The sequence below is a fragment of the Gracilinanus agilis genome, chromosome 2 (assembly GCF_016433145.1).
Source record: "Gracilinanus agilis isolate LMUSP501 chromosome 2, AgileGrace, whole genome shotgun sequence".
NCBI lineage: Eukaryota > Metazoa > Chordata > Mammalia > Didelphimorphia > Didelphidae > Gracilinanus > Gracilinanus agilis.
The window spans coordinates 508,764,947-508,776,789 of record NC_058131.1 but is presented as its reverse complement, the minus strand read 5'-3'; positions in this window follow the sequence as shown (position 1 = coordinate 508,776,789).

Genomic DNA, 11,843 nt, shown 5'->3' with positions numbered 1-11,843 from the left:
AAAGAAAACTGCTCAGATCTCTTAGAACCAGAGAGCAAAGTGGAAATATATAGATTGCATCAGTTATCTCTTGAAAGAAACCCTAAAACTCCCAGGAATATCTGAGCCAAAATCCAAAGCTTTCAGGTCAAAGAAAAAAATACTGCAAGCAATCAACCAATCAGTCAACATTTGTTAAGCACCTATCATTTGTAACTATGAGATACAAAGAAAGAAAGAATTTTAGTACTGAGTCACAGTCAGAATCAGTCAATCAATTGATAAATAATTATTAAGTCCCTACTAGATGCCAAGCACTATGCTAAATGCTGGGGGCACAAAAAGAGGCAAGAAATAGTCTCTATCCTTAAGGAGCTTACAATCTAATGAGGGAGATGACAAGCAAATAATATACAAATAAGCTATGTGAGGAATAAGTAGGAAATAATTAAGAGCAGGAAATATATATACAGAATATCTATGTCTATATCTATATACATATAATGAATACAGTTTTTAGGGTGGTTTTTAGATGGAGGGCAATAGTAGTTGATGCCATTAGGAAAGCCATCATTGTAGAAGGTGCTCATGAACTGAGTTTGGAAGGAAACCAAGAATTTAAAGAAAAGTGAAGAGACAGAGTATACTGGGGATGGAAGACAGCCAGTGCAAAGGTACTCTATGTCATCTCCACACTTATTTTAAGTCTCTCCCTGTCAACTGACTGCTTACCTACTGCCTAGAAACATGCTCAGCCTCTCCCATTCTCAAAAATTCTTCACTTGATTCTTGCCATCTATTAATTCTGCATATAGTAGACTCTAAATAAATGTTTGTTGAATTAATGTCAATCCATAGTATAATATTTAGTAGCAAACAAGGATTTATTCTGTTAAACAATTTTTTTAATCAAAAAAATTGAAGGCATCCCCATCAAATCTATGGACGGACAAAGTTGAGAGTGGTAGATAAAACATTAAGGCACAAAACAATATTCCAAAATAATAATAACACATTATTCCAAGTAATGATGGCACAAAATTATATGGCACTTTATAATTTAAAAAATATTTTAATATACATTATCTTGGCAGACATCATGGTATACTGAAAAGAGCATTGTATTTACTGCGGTTCACATAAGAAAAACTTAGTTGTTTTAGTTGACCTAAAGTTCAACATGAACCATGTAATTCAACAGATGATACTAGTTAATATGAACTTAAACTATATGAATAGAAGTTTACTGCTCAAATCAAGTATACTCAAAGATAGAAAACATCTAATGTATTGTGTTCAGTTCTGGGTACCATTCTTGGATGGATGTTGATAACTTGAAAATATGCAAAAAAGAATGGACCAGGATAGTAAGAAAACCATATCTTAAGAGGAACCATCACAGTTACTGAGGATGAACAGCCTGATTGATGTATTAGTGCTCATGAAATATTTTAAAAACCAGAGTAAAGCCTAAAGGGCATTGAGTACATCCATTATTTGGGTTTTTAGAAAAACAAAAATAAGAAAGAATTGTACAGGATAAGAAATATATGTGGGCTGCAATTTGTACTAGAGGAGGAAATAGCCATGCCCATGAAATTAGGAGTCCATCAAGGTATGGTTCTGTAATGTGTTGTCTAAAAGAGTATTTAGGTGAGTAAATTCACAGATCCTTGAGGTAATAGCTAAAAAGAGAGAATTTATCATGTAAAAAACATGAATAGGTAATATTTGTTCATCATTCTAACTTTGTTATGAATTCTGGTTGCCCCATCTGAGTTTTTTGTGACAGTTCTCCAAAGACTCAGTAAGATACTGTCATGCCTGAAAAGCATTTCATCAGAATTTCTAAAACACAGTGCTGAATTTTGTAATCAGGCTATTATTGAAGAAAAAATTATTTAATTTGCTTCTAATTTTATTTTTATGATAGTTTTCAAGTAGTCTAAACAAAACACTAATAAAAAACCTCTCTTTTAAAAAAAAACAATTAAAAACAATTGCATTTTACTTCAATATTTTAAGGATTTGTGAATTCTTCAATGTGGGTATTCCTTCTACTAATGCAGATCAAGCTCTCCTGTTCACCCAGGCTTACATCCTAGGTGTCATTCTCAACTCCTCACTCCTTCCCCACTCCTTGTATCTAAGCCTATCATTTCCACCTTTGTTACTTATCTCTCTCATATATATATATATATATCACCTTCCCTCTTCTGATGCTGCCACCACTCTGGTGCATGTCCTCATCACCTATCTCCTGAACTATTGCAATAACCTGCTACTTGGTCCTCCTGTCTCAAGTCTCTCTACACTTCAAGCCTTCTCCATTCTTCTGTCAAAATGGTCTTCCTAAACAAAGATCTGATCATTTAATGCCCTTTCCCCATTCAATCAATTTCAGTAGCTCTCTATTGTCCTCCAAGGTCAAATATAAACCCCTATTTGGTTTTTAGTCTTCCATTACCCTTCCAGTCTTCTTACTCAATGCCACATACTATACAATCCAGTACTTGCTATTCTCTGAACATGACTCTTCATCTCCTGATTCAGAGCACTTTCACCAGCTTTTCACCTTTTCCAAACAGCCTGCCAGTCAGTCAGTCAGTCAGTCAGTCAGTCAGTCAATCAGACAGACAAAAGAGTTCCTGGATTCAAGATGCTCATACTCTAATCCTTTGAAAAATTCTTTCTCCTCTTTCCTAACTTCTAGATTCTTTGGCTTCCTTTAAGTCCCAGCTTAAATCCTTCCTTCTATAAGAACCCTTACTTATTCATCCTTAATCTTAGTGCCTTCTTTCTAAGATTATCTCCAATTTATCCTGTTCATAGATGTTTTCATCTTGTCTCCTCCAATAGACTGTGAACTCCTTGAGTGTCTTGATGAGAGGATTTCTTCCTTTCTTCCCTTTCGTTGTATTTCTAGTGCTTTGCACCTAGTAAATATTTTAACAAATATTTCTTGACTGAATAATGGTGATGATAATGGCTCACATTTCTACAGCACTTTGAGGTTTACCAACTCCATACTTCACAGCAATCTTGGGAAGTAGGTAGTATAAGGACATTATTATAACAAGTGCATTTGATTAAGGACTACATTTCCCAGAATGTTTAGGCTAAGAGTACAATAGTTTATTTGGGAAAATTCCCAATTCTCTTGAATATGTAATTCCCTAAAATCCAACAATAAGTGGAACTTGGATTATTTTCATCCATATTTAGAATAGAATTCCAGTTCTGGGGAATGGCACAAAGCAACAATCAGATGGGTCAAAATATCTTACTGATGCTCAGAGCCAAGTACAGATTGAGAGGCTATGGATAGCAATTCAGTCAGGGACAGAGTGGTGTCTCCTTTGTCCCCTCTCCTATATTATATCATACAGGAGACTGGCTTGGATGGGCAGTGGGATATGAATTCTTGTGCACAGGGTCACTGAAGACCTGGGTTTACATAAGATTTTCAGACAAATGGCCTGCCATGGAAGCTTCCATGTTAGTGGTGGAGCAGTGGGGTCAGGAACCATGGACCAATAGCAAAAGGGAGGTTCTCCAAAGGTTAACTATTTAATTTACTTAGGGAAATTAACTACTTATTTTATTTAAATAAAGATTAACTACTTAGGTATGCCTTCTTCAGGCTTACTCAGGTTGAAGAAGGAATAATTATAATTGTGCCAAGTCAGTAAACTTGCAGGAATGTTTTATTGTTCAGTTCTAACTAGAGATGGGTTCCATTAAGCCATAAGTATATCAGTGTTATTTAATAGGAACTGATGGAGCTAATCAATTGCATTATTTTCATTTTATGGATGGGGAACTCGAGAGTCCAATAAGACTACTTAACTAAGATCACATAGCTAATAAGTAAAGGCTGGACTTGACCCAGGTATCTAATTCTAAATCCAGTGTTCTGCAACTAGAAGGTGATGAGAATGAGGAGTCATATAGAAACCACATCTTATCAGTACAGTGTGTGTGTGTGTGTGTGTGTGTGTGTATGTGTGTATGTGTGTGTGTGTATTTTTTCAATTTCAGTTATGTATGTCCACATGAATCTAACTAGATATGGCTTATAGACACTCTAACTATCATTAAAATTTCTCCAAGGTAGATTTTGATTCCTTTAGAAGGGGGAGGAGGAGTTTGGGGCCATGAGTCTCGCTGCTCTGCTGTCTTCTGAAAGAGAACATCAAGCTAGAATTATATTTCTCTGTCCTCCTAAAAATCATTAATCTAGGGGAAATAATTTTTAAATTTAAGCCACTATCCTGATTGCGATGCTTTAACAGAGAAGTGCCCTAAACCATATATCCAAAAACTTGACTCCCTTCCCACCAAACACCAGTTACAAAAAAACCCATAGTGAATAGCAAATGAACTTATTCAAGCTGATAGCAAACAGAAATCAGAGAAATTATGTAGATGAGAATATGCTAGACCAGTGGTTCCCAAACTTTTTTGGCCTACCGCCCCCTTCCCAGAAAAAATATTACTTAGCGCCCCTGGAAATTAATTTATTTTATTTTCATTCATTTATTCATTTATTATATTTTTAAACCCTTAATTTCTGTGTATTAGTTCCTTGGTGGAAGAGTGGTAAGGGTAGGCAATGGGGGTCAAGTGACTTGCCCAGGGTCACACAGCTGGGAAAGTGTCTGAGGCCAGATTTGAACCTAGGACCTCCCGTCTCTAGGCCTGGCTCTCAATCCACTGAGCTACCCAGCTGCCCCCTCCTGGAAATTAATTTAAAAAAAATTTTAATAGCAATTAATAGGAAAGATAAATGCGCCTGTGGCCATCACTGTCTCCCTGGATTGCTGTAGCACCCACCAGGGGGCGGTGGTGTCCACTTTGGGAATCACTGTGCTAGACAATTCAAAGAATGAATGAACTCTTTGATTGGAAGCATGAAAGAGAGACAGAGGGTGGAGAGAGAGAGAGAGAGAGAGAGAGAGAGAGAGAGAGAGAGAGAGAGAGAGAGAGAGAGAGAGAAACTCCCAAATTTCAACCAAGAAGAAATGATCTGAGGACTTCAGCTTGGTAAGCTGGGGAGGATAGGAACATGATCAAGGCACCAGCTCTTCTACATGCTGACTTCTTGAAGTTTCTCCCCCTTCTGGGACCTTTCCCTGAAGGGAATCTGGAACTGAGTATTTCCTCTCTTGAAGCTAGAAACCAGGACAGACTTTCTCTTCTCCCAAGCTCTTGTCAGCTCTGCCCCTCACACAAACTTAAGATTGAGTAATCATTTTCCATCAATAAAGATCTTAATGACATATGTAAAACCCAGTGGAATTGCTCGTTGGCTATGGGAGGGGGGTGAGATGAGGGGAGGGAAAGAACATGAATTTTGTAACCATGAAAAAGTATTCTAAATAAATTAATTAATTAAATAAACTCAATTAAAAAAATAAGGATCTCATGCCCATGGACTTGAGCCCCAGTTACATTCCTAGACTTACAAAGAGTTGAATCTTTTTTATATGAACATTTTGTCAATGGAAGATAACTTAATGTTCCTTTCAAAATTGAAGGAATGTCTTCCATATGCTGAGAGGGACATTTTCCCTCCCTTTCTTAGATACAAACAGAAGACACTTTTTATTATCTGTGAGTTCAGGGTCTACTCAACTTTCTATCACAAAGTGTACACTAAGGGTAAAGATAAACTGAGCAGAAAGGATATGTCACAGACCCAAACATTCATACTGGTATTCCTATCTGGTCTGGGGACTGTGGTGGAGGGGAATAGTAGACGGATGATCATGTACTACCTGAAGTGAAAAGCCTGGTTACCACCTTTCTGAAACCTACTGTTCCATTCTTTGTTCTGATCAACTAAGGAAACCACTCAACTATATTTTGCACTATTTAGCAGTAAATGCTCTCTAAATGTATGATTTTTGTGCCAAGCAAGTCATTATATGAAAGAAATAAAAAATAGTCTATGAACAAAACATATTTATACTATCAAAATTAATTGAAAGATTTTTTTTAATTAGCTGAAATCTCAAGGACAGGAGAAATGGGGAACTGCAAGTGCTTCTAAGAAGCCTAGATCTTATTTCAGTAGTTATAGATCAAGTCAGTTTGTGGGAGGCAGCAGATCAAAAATTGTTTCTCGGTTTTCTTCCAATATTTGGGGAAGATTTTACCTCATGCTTATCAGTGAAGTTTCACAAATTTTTATCACTTCCAAAGGATTCTAGGATAGTGCCTTTTGGGGAGATATGGTATTCTATGTTACTTCTGCTTCCAGCCTGATGCTTTGGGATCTTTTAGCACAATAATTGGTTCCAGGAGTGAAGGTGGGGAGGGAAATGGAAAAGAGAAAGTTGAATATGACCTATTCCATGACTGAAATTGCAGATTTGTTGTTCATTGAATTGTGATGAAGGCATTGACTAGAGCCCACCAAATATTTTCCCTGAGACCTGGGATGCACAGCTGTGTACAGATAACTATTATATATATACAGAGATAGCTCATTGAAGGGTTTGGATAAGGTGCTTCATGAATAATCTAAGACTAGGAAATAGCAAAAAAAAGGAAAAAAGTCATTAAGTTTTATCTATAGCCCGAATTTTTTACCTTACTTTTAACTCTCCTAAGCCAAAAGTTGTGTGTGTATGTGTGTTTGTGTGTAAATTGTTGCTCAACATGAATTCAATACTTAATATATTGGACCTTCTTGAATCTATAAGATAAATCAGTGGTGTAACAATAAAAAGGGACCAGTAGTGGATGTTTCATAGAAGGGAGTTAGAGAAAGTCTATGAAGTGAGTCTCTCTTCCAGCACTCCCCCAGGGCTGAATATACCCTGGGAGACTTTAAGGGGGTGTCACCCTGAAACTGGGTGACCTGGATGGTTGTGCTACCCCACAGGAGTTGGGGGCAAGGCTTCTCTATAAGAGGAGGTATGTGGTACCCCAATCTGATCCTGAATAAGGACGGGGTTCACACAAACCTCCCCCTAATCAGTTAAATTCACAGCAGGTGGTCCAGCTTCAAGATGGAGGCAGCCAGACCAAGTTATGGTTCCCCTCTCCCTTGTGGTCTCTCAGGTATTCTGAAACACTATCTGACTGATGAATGGCTTTTATTGTTTGCAATTCGGGAATTGGGGAAAGGGGTGAAGGGAAGAGGGATTTTGGGATGCCCTCTTCACTATTCCTATGGGGGCTGTCATTTGGGTGGGAACCCCAGCAGTTCCCACTCTTAAGCTTCTCCCCTAGCCCCTTCTCCTTCTATTTCTATTTCTTTAATTCTCTGTTTCTATCCTTTTCTATAATTGTAAGTTTTGACTAAAAAGGGTCTCTTAGCAAGGTTGGGAATGGGTGATGGAGACTAAAAGATTACTCCCAAAATGGAGTCCAAACTTAGCTGACTGGATGGTTGAAGTCTTGATGGGTGAGATGTGATGGAATAGCTTTGATCAGGGAATCAGGGTTTCAATTTCCAAAAGAAAGATCCTCAGGAAGCCCTTAGGACTGGATCCGAGATGGGTTGTCCTCCTCCTCCCTCTTTCCAGTCCTCCACCTGAAGACCTCTCTTCTCTCCTCTCTTCCTCTGAGAAAAATTCCCAGAATCCTCTCTGGTCTCAACTGTCAGTAACTGCCTTCTCTGGCTCCTTTGGTCCCATCCCTCTTGCACAAATCCCAACCTTACAGTAGATAAATATTGCTAGAATTGGTCCAGAGGCTAAGTGGCTTGACAATTATCACAGTAAATGATGGATCTGGGAATCATTATGTAACAGAAAGAAAAGAGATAGTGATGGAAGGCTACATGGAAATGGCACTATTTGATCTAAATTTTAAGCGATTACTAGAATTTGTGTCAAATGTTTTGTACCACCTAGAGAAAAGCAAGACACAATCATAAGGCTCTGATGATCATATTTTTCAGATCCCAAATATGTGGGGGACAGGTTTTGGAAGAAAATACCTGACAAGCAAATACATTCCCTAACTGCGAGCAGAAGGTAGAGTTTTATTACTTGTTTTCCCCTTGTCACCACAGTAACACTGCAATTAGATTATATATTAAATTAATTCATCCTATTGTTCTCAGCAAAGAGGAAAAATTACTTATGTTCATTCACTGCTCCCTACTGATGTACCTTTCTTGGACTGATATATCCTCCCTTACACCTTGACTGAGGAAAAATCTTTCTTGTAGAAATTGCTATGCCTGGTGGTATTTTCATATTAAAATTACATTTAGTTCTTAACAAATTGGGTTTATTACTAGTTTTAAATAGCAGCAAATTTAAAGGATTCATTTCTGACATCTAATCTTTAAAAAGGTAATTAGTTGGATTTATTAAAAACTCACCATCCTACAGATTTTTAAAAACTCATGCAGAGCTTCAGGAAACATTAATTCCTTTTTAACTTTTTTTTGCTGCATAATAACCTCAGCAAATGAGATACTATTTAGAAATGAATAGTCCTATAAAAAGGGTTTGAAGTGATAAATCTTTAATGTTAGGGATATTCCAGCTCACTATTTTCAGCCTAGGGAAGAAGACATAAGCAAAAGGAGCAGATAGATAAATTTTAGGAGACTGAAATACATACATATAACTAAAGAATTTAGAGGGCACCAAGGTGGCACAATGGATAGAGCACTGGACTTGGAATCAGGAAGACTCATCTTACAAATCAGGCACTTCCTAGCTATGTGACCATGGGCAAGTCACTGAATCCTATTTGCCTCAGTTCCTCCTCTGTAAAATGAGTTGGAGAAGGAAATGGCAAACCACTCCAGGGTCTGCCAAGAAAACCTCCAAAGGGCCTTAAGAATTAGGCACAACTGAAATGACTGAAACAAGAATGTAGAAATTAAAAGTCAAGGGAGGTTTTGTATTGGCAAGGAACTAGATTAAGAGATGACACCATTTGGGAAGATTTTTTTAAAAACAACAACAATCAAAGGGGGAAAAAAACACCCACCTAAAAAGGAACTAAATGATTCTTGTTCAGTCAAATTCACATATACAGCTTATGGAATTACACCCATTCAAGCTGGAACAATCTGTTTTGAGATCAGAAAATTTAGAAATGGAAATGTTATAATGAATGCATGTAACATGAAAGAACACTTGAAGAATCTCAAACATGTTAATATCATAATATTAACAGACATTTACTTATAGGGCTATAAAGGGACTTTATCATTCCTTATCAAATTTGATCCTCACAACAAAGGTTGGTGTTGTTAGGCTCATTTTACTGATGGAAAAAACCGTGGCACAGAAAGGTTTAGTGACTTGTCCAAGGTCACATTGTTATGAAGTGGTACATATGGAATTCTTGTGAATTCTTGTGATTCCATGCCCAGTACTTTTCCTATGACTGTACCACCTCAAATGTTAATCCTGTAGTCATCCTGAAGTTTGACGAATGCACATTTTTAGTCAATCAGAACATATTGAGAATTGAACTAGTTTTGTGGCAGAAATTTAAGACATGGAAGACATTTCTCTGTCACTTGAAGACTGTACCGGCTCATACAATGATTGACTTCTTTCTAGTCTATAGATGAATGAATACTATCATTTATACAGTACTTTTTAATGTTTATAAAATGCTTTACAAGTATTATCTCATTTGATTCTCACTACAATGCTAGGCAGTAGGTGCATTTTACATTTTATCCATTTTACAGCTAAGGAAACCAAGGCAGACAAAAAAAGACTTAGTCAGGGTCACCTATCTGAGGTGGCATTTGAACTCAGATCTTCCTGACTCAAGGTCTAGTGCTCCATCCACTGTGTCATGTACTACAACGAGACACTCACTTACAGAAGGAGTTTGAAGTGAGACTTATTGCCAGTGCTACAGGGGCTGACACACATATAAAGTGCCACCGATAGTGTCTCTTCAGGGCTGTGAGGGTGAGAGCCTTCTTCTGGGAACGTTGTGATGCTGTGTAATGGAAGATCTTTGGAGCGATTGTGTCAGACAGATGGACATTTCCAGGCTGCTGACCATATAACATATAAGAGAAACTTTTTTTTGATTCACTTTATGGTTAGAACTGGAGCACTTTCAAGAGGTCTTAGTCAGCTTAGAAGAGGAGAGGCAGATCTCACTTTCAGTATTTTGGAGAGAGGCAGAATTTTGCAGAATAACTAGAAGGACCAAGCTACGCAGTTGCATCAGTGGCTGCAATATTTTTTTTTCCTTCTCTCGCTCATTTTCTTTCTTTTTTTATTTTAATAACAAATTACCACATAAGTTTTCCAAAGTTCTATGGTCCGTATTTTCTTCTTCTGTTCTTCCCTCCCCCACTCCAGGAGCTGATAAGCAATTCAGTCTGGGTGATACATATATTATCTCGCAAAACATATTTCCCTATTACTCATTTTTGTAAGTGAATAATCTTATAAAACTAAAACCACAAAACGTATATCTAAGTAAACAAGTGATAAATTATGCTTTTTTCATCATGCTACAGTATGTTTAACATTTAAAAATCATTTTACTATAATTTATTATAATTTCATCTATCTATGGAAATATACTTAAAATAAAAACAATCCCAGGCAGATATTCTAATTTTACTTTAAAATAAAAAATTTCATCCTAGTTTTCTAGTAAGTACAAATATAAATTGGTGCCCTTTGGACCTTCAGCTAGCTTCAAATTTCTCTCTTTCTTAAATTGAATATGTGATATTTGTATTTATTTCACAGCCAATTGAGTATTGTATTGTCTTATGGCCAAAAGGAAGACTACTATCCCTCCTAGAAGAAAAAATGAAAAAGTTTGAAGGGAACCTCTCCAGGTTATCAGGGACAATGAGACAGTCTTTTTAAAAGCCAGAAAACCTTCCATGTGAAAAGAAAGACTAAAAAGGATCCAAAAAGACAGACAGAAATCCTGACCTTTTAGGAGGCTGGAGAGTGAAAAAATGTCACCAGGAGAAGGAAAGGCTGAAGGACAATGGACAAATTCAAGGATTTTTCTAAAGAGGAGACAGGGAAGGGGCAGTTAGGTAGCTCAGTGGATTGAAAGCCAGGCCTAGAGATGGGAGGTCCTGGGTTAAAATCTGGGCTTAGATACTTCCTAACTGTGTGACCCTAGGAGAGTCACTTAACCCCCATAGTGTTTTTTTTTTTTTAAAAGAGGAGACAGGGAGATGCTTTGAGGAGGAAGTAGCTGCTTGTCCTCAAAGACAATCTGCAGCTGTTGTCAAGTGAGAAATCATCCATTAAGTTTCAGAGGCAAAAGAAAAAAGTAGAGGTAATTGATTCCCTGCAGAAGGAAGCTGAGGCAACTATTTGTTGATTTGATAACAAGAATAGAAAAGGGCAATTGTCTTTGTGGAGCATGCATCCAAGTTATGAGAGAGAGAGAAATCTCAGACTTGTCAGAAGAGATGGCAATTACTCATTTGTGGTGATTCACTATAGCACTAATGGAAAGACAGCATTGTTAAGGATTACAAAGTCTTAAACAAGCAACTGAAGACTGCCCCAGGTAATCTTTTAATTAATGCTGCCTATTGATGCAAAAAAGAAAAGCAGATATGGGAAGGGAGCCACCAGTTGACAATTGTTTCTGATAATGGCATCTAAATTTCTTGATCCACAGCTGAAAATAGAGGAATGATGGGTTCCAGTCAAGGATAGGGTGCACCTAACCAGGGCTCAATGTAAAGAATGTATTTGCCCCCCAAATTGTCACAGATTAAAAATAAAAAAAGGTCCCAGATAACACCAAAATATTCATAACAGCACTTTTTGTAGTAACAGAAGACTGGAAACAAAGCAAATGCCTATTGATGGGGAGATGACTAAATGCTACAGGGAGAGAGTGTAAGTGTGAACTCTGGGACCTCAGGAATG